The sequence below is a fragment of the Pogona vitticeps genome, chromosome 5 (genome assembly GCF_051106095.1).
Source record: "Pogona vitticeps strain Pit_001003342236 chromosome 5, PviZW2.1, whole genome shotgun sequence".
Classification (NCBI taxonomy): domain Eukaryota; kingdom Metazoa; phylum Chordata; class Lepidosauria; order Squamata; family Agamidae; genus Pogona; species Pogona vitticeps.
Window position 1 is genome coordinate 113,069,659 of NC_135787.1, and position 6,000 is coordinate 113,075,658.

General features: G+C 43.8%; 1 long non-coding RNA gene across 1 annotated transcript in view; it reads left to right on the plus strand.

The window, feature by feature from the left end:
- LOC144589506 (uncharacterized) overlaps positions 1-5,760 on the plus strand; it is an 89,502-nt gene extending 83,742 nt beyond the window's left edge. Inside the window, exon 2 of the long non-coding RNA XR_013545661.1 lies at positions 4,870-5,760. This is a non-coding gene — a long non-coding RNA (uncharacterized LOC144589506). The remainder of the gene's footprint in view (positions 1-4,869) is intronic.
- Positions 5,761-6,000: the final 240 nt, after the last annotated feature.

Genomic DNA, 6,000 nt, shown 5'->3' on the forward strand with positions numbered 1-6,000 from the left:
AAATAAATAAATAAATAAATAAGATATCATCACCACGGGGAGGGGGGCGATGATAACTTCCTCAATGGCTCAAGGGGGCGTTTCTTTCAAAAAGGTTAAGAACCACTGGTTTAGGACCTCAGTATCTGGCAGAGCGCCTTCTCCCAACCAGTTCTGCCAGAGTCACTCATTCCAGCCAGGCTGGACGGCTGAGGGGCCTAATGCTGAGGGAGGTCCGGAAGGAAAGAATGAGGAACCGGGCCTTCTTGGCAGTGGTTCTTCACCTCTGGAACAACTTGTCTGTGGAGATCTGCCTGGTTCCCTCTCAGGGTGTCTTCAGAAGCAGAGACCTGGTTATTTGGGCAGGCTTTCCCTCCTGCTGTATCTTACATTCACATTTTATCATCTTGGATTTATAGTGCATGTTTATTGGTTTAACTGTTTTTAAATTTGTAATGCTGCCCAGATGGCATTAGATGGTCTAGATGGGTAGGGTAGAAATCCAATAGATAGATAGATAGATAGATAGATAGATAGATAGATAGATAGATAGATAGATAGATAGATAGATGATAGATAGATAGATAGATAGATAGATAGATAGATAGATAGATAGATAGATAGATAGATAGATAGATAGATAGATAGATAGATAGATAGATAGATAGATAGATAGATAGATAGATAGATAGATAGATAGATAGATAGATAGATAGATAGATAGCCTTTGAACTTCTGCTCAGTACATCTGGAAGAAACATCTTTGCTTTTGCATACGGAGATAATGAAGCTATGGGGAAAAGAAGGTAGCAGAAGCCTATAGAGCAGTGGTGGCGAACCTATGGCATGCATGCCACAGCTGACACACAGAGCCCTCTCTGTTGGCACACAAGCCATAAGTCGCCATAGAGAAATACTTACCTGTCCGCCAATCCTGGATTTCAGCACTCCCTTCTGCTGGTGCAGTGGTCTAGCAGAGGGGTGCAATGGCGACCATTACCAGTCTAGCCCAATGGGGAATTGGAGGACCAGTAAGTATTTATTTGTTAATACTGCCCACGGGGGGGGGGGGACAAGCATTTAACCTTTGCAGTACAGGAGCAGTTGTTTTTTCTAAACTAAAACTTCAGCATTCGGGTTTTAATTGCAATATTGTCACTTTGAAATAAATAAGTTGATTTTGTGTTGCAGTTTGGGCACTCGGGCTCAAAAAAGGTTCATCATCACTGCACTAGGCACTCAGAGGCAGCCACTATCCTCAAGCAGCAGATTTTGCAAAACCAGTGTATTTTTGCCATCTATCCATAGCATAGATCCACATGAATTTTAATGTATACTCATCTCCAAATCATTGCCCATCTCCATTTCCTTCGTTGTGGCACTGGCGTGAGAGGTTGGACTGGAAGCTTCTTCGAAGTGGCATATTTTCTCCCCATTTGTATTCTGCAAGGAGCTGTCCATGGAGTGCTCATGGTGTAGATGATGAAGATGAGGCTTGCCAGGTCTCAGAGAATGAGCTGATTTGCCAGGAAATGGCTGGGCTCCCCTGAATCTCCAGGCTAGGCAAGCCAATGTGAGGCACAGTGGTGGAAGGGAAGGAGCAAGTTTCGTTTATTGTTATGAGGTGGCCATAGTGTTTGTGTAGCCAATTCCAAGCCTCTCTGAATGGCACCAGGGCTCACTGGCTTCCTGTGTCTCTCCAACACAACACATAATATACTTGCTTAGGAGGTCAGACAGGGAACCCACAATGCCTAGCTCACTCCCTCATACATGCATGAAGAAATATTATGTTCCCACATCCTGTGACATCACAAGGCCCCACACCATAACTTCACAAAGACCCACCCCAGGCATTGGGCCCCAGATATAATGAGGGGTTGGGGAAGATAATCCCGTGCCAGCCGCCGACAAACAAGACAACACTTCAAAACCATTTTGGGAAATTCTTTTATTGGTTTTGGAAAAGAGGCTAAATGGGTATCCTCAGTGGAGACAATGGCCTGGTTCAGCTCCAGCAGGACGCCTGCCTTCTGGTCCTTCGCATCCCCCTGGGGAAAAGGATGTATCAGGCCCTGCAAGAGAAAGAGAGAGAAAAAACAACTAAGGGGCAAGCTCGTCCACTGCCATCAACTGGCTTCAACCCAGGCGTATCCACTGACCAATGTTCTGGCAACTTCATCATGAAGTTCCGCCTGCCAACATCCATTGGTTTCCACCAGGAATATTCACCCATTCATCTCTTCCACTCTGCTTCTGAACCTAGCCTCCGCCAGCTCCCAAATGCTTGGGTCACAAACACGCCCCGGTGACATCCCCACGGAATACCAGCCAGCCCATTTACACACACATTCACACACACAGACACACACCAGCCACCTCCCCAACACACATACACCTTCACTCCACCAGCCACATACCCAGGCTTCCATCCACCGATATCCACCAAGCTTCCGCCAGCTGGTTTCAGGAGGCTAACGTCCCCTGGCTTCATCCGCCAACCTCTGCTGATCTCCGCCTTGCAGCCTCAGCCAGCTTCCACTGGGAGATTCCACCAGCTTCTGTCTGCCAATGTCCACTGACTTCCCCCCAGTCCATCACTGACATCAGCCAGCTTCAAGCCACGGATCTCCACCAGCCTTGAGTGTTAACTCGCAAGCCCACTTAGCAAGTTCATCTGCTTTCGCAAGAGAACTTGCCTTGGCCAGAAGGGCTGGGTCCCCTGCAGCCACTGCCGCTCTCTCTGCTGGACTGCCCTCTGGCCACTGGCCTCCCTTCTGGTCTCCTGCCCTGCCCAGCAAGCCCCTTTTATCTGCCAGCAGAGAGGTGGGGCTCTGTGAGGTCACAAAGACCCAGGAGAGTGGGGTTGGGTTCCCAAGGCGGCAGCAGCAGCACCCTTGGGATTGGCTGAGTCCTGAAGATGATGTCAACAGTCCCTCTGATCATGTGATTCATCCACAAAAGTTTGCATTTTGCATGTTTTTTTTAAATTTGTGGCCTATTAATGTATCAAAAAGTTATATTCCTGCATTTGCACCAAAAGGAACTTTCCTAAGCCCTGAGCTAGGGGGGAAAATGAAAGTAATAAATGAATAAGGATCGGCACACTCACAAAAAAAAGCCTTTGACCTTTGTTTGCCTTTTTTTGGACATATTTTTCTTGCCCTTGCCATGAAAAATATAAGGAGCCTGTTAAGAAAACAACCTAAGTTTTTGAAACACATACGAGTATTTTAACACCATCCATGCACTATCAAAGATGCAGCTGTGTTTTAAAGACTCTCCCAGCCTTTGGAACTCCCTCCCACTGGAAGGCAGATTTGCCCCACCAGTAAGTATTTACAGTGGTGCCTCGCATAGCGAGGTTAATCCGTTCCGGATTAACCTTCGCTATGCGAAAACATCGCTAAACGGGAATAAAAAAGCCATAGAAACTCATTGAACTTCGTTCAATGCGTTCCTATGGCTTTAAAACTCACCGTTAAGCGATGTTCTGCCATAGCACCGCCATTTTCGTGCCCTCGGTAAGCGAGGGCAGGGCGCGAAAATGCGGTGCGGACCTTCCGGCGGCCATTTTGGAACCGCCGATCAGCTGTTCTCCCGGCTTCGTTATGCGATATTCGCTAAGCGAAACGCTTAGCGAATATCGCAAAGCGAAAAATCCCCATAGGGGCCATCGCTGAGCGAATGCTCCAGCGATGGCCCAGAGCGCCTCGTTAAGCGATTTCATCGCTCAGCGAGGCGCTCGTTAAGCGAGGCACCACTGTATTTGTTAATACTGTCCATGGGGGGGGGAAGAGAAGCATTTAACCCTTGCAGTGCAGGAACAGTTGTTTTTTTCTAAACTAAAACCTCACATTCAGGTTTTAATTGCAGTATTGGCACTTCAAAATAAATAAGTTTGGGCACTCGGACTCAAAAAGGTTCACCATCACTGCTATAGAGCGAAACCTGAACATGGAGGGGAATATTGATACATGTCACTAAGCCTCCTTACATGATGAATGTCTTCCTCAATGGCAATAAAGGCAGTGGTGGGCTAAAATAAGGAGACAATTTTCCCAGGACACATTTGGAATTTTTGAGCAAAATATTTGTTTTCATTTTCAAGTGGGCTTAGGGACATATCTGCATCTCTGAGGGTTATATGTGGCTTTGGGATAATTCTATTAATAGTATCAACTGGAATAGCCTTATCAAAACTATGGAATTTACCTAAGTGTAGACTCACTAGTCAATAACGGCTTCTTACTCTAGTTGTGAGAAATAACAAGATTTAGTCTGAACTATGGTAAAGTCAGGTAACCTTGAAATACCCACAAGTGGATGGAGAAGGATTTCAAAAAGGAGCCCGTCGGATGTTCCAAGGAATGTAAAAAGTGTGTGTTATACTTGGTCGTCTGTTGGGTTTGGACCAGATTCAAATCCCATGGTCTAACCTCCTTAGGTGAAGGACTGCATAACTATAGAAGAGCTAAGGCTAAGATTATATGGATCATGTGTGTAGGCCCATGCCAGTAGTATATTTCATTCTTTACTCAGAAAGCATAGCTGTGAACTATAATAAAAGGTATTAGTCACCCGCCAGCAACACCGATATCTCTTTCCAAGTGGTTCCATGTGTTATTGATAAAATATAGACTCCTTCTCCCCATTTAGTAATTTGTAAGCTAGAAAAGGGTTACAGATCCGGCTTGTTAAACAGCCATTTTTCTGTATGTAATTTTTATGTCCATACAGAGAGAAATCTCAGGCATTATAAATAATACCCCTTAAATAATTCAATAGGCTGGGTAAACTAGCAATTGATGATGACGTTCATGCATACCTTTGAAATGCTGCATTTCCCTCTTGTTTGAAAATAAACAGTTTCTCCTCTTTTTTCTGCAGCATTGCTAAACATTTAGGGTAGACCTTACCCTGTGTAATTCCTCTTGGGTGAAAAGAAGAAGAGGAAGAGGAAGAGGAAGAGGAAGAAGAAGAAGAAGAAGAAGAAGAAGAAGAAGAAGAAGAAGAAGAAGAAGAAGAAGAAGAAGAAGAAGAAGAAGAAGAAGAAGAAGAAGAAGAAGAATTTTAGATCAGCAGCACTGTCAGAAAGATTCCTAAGGAAAAAAAGTGTCTTGATCTGTCAGATCAGCTTTGATTTGCATTGTGCATTGAGCAAGGCATTGACCTTATAGGCTTCTTCCAACTCAATTATTCTGTGATTCTATGAAATTTGGGCATTACATTTTCACAAGGGCCAAATACTTTTTTCTTTGCTTCCATCATTTTTATCAATAGTTGAGTCATCTGTACAGTCTTGATGTCGGTGGGACTTCCTTGTAGCTAAATAAGTGTTGCCTGGATGTGTGTATTTTGGTTACTATGAGATAAACTTCATTTGCAGTGCATCATTATTGTTGAAATTAAACGAAGTATATATCAATTTTTGGATGGACCTTGGCTAATGAACTTCACTTACCCCAAGCATCTGAAAAATATTTTTTTCATTTCATCTATTTTTAAAACATTCCCCAAATTTTTCCAATTTCTCCATTGAAAAAGATTGAAAAATTGTAGATCGTAGATGGAAATGAACCTTTTGTTCTGGTTTTTTCTGATCTTTTCCCCAGTTCTTTTCTGGACCTTCTAGTTCTCTACTCTAGAATTTATTTTTATAAACACTGAGTATAGCATAGCCCACTTTTCTCATCAAACAGCCACTGAAATAAGATGGACTGTCTCAAGTTAACAGCAATGGAGAAGTGAAGAGCCTTTCAAAATGTGTGTGTTATCACTTGAGGCAGTGTTCTAACTCCCAGTTGCGAAAACCACTAAAAAGAATTAGGCAAATAGACATATACTTGGAGGGCAGTGAGCTTTCAATTAATTAATTAATTAATTAATTGGACTTATATACTGCCCCCATAGCGCTACAAGCACTCTCCGGGCGGTTTGCAATTTTTAATTATACAGGCTACACATTGCCCCCCCAGCAAGCTGGGTACTCATTTTACCGACCTCAGAAGGATGGAAGGC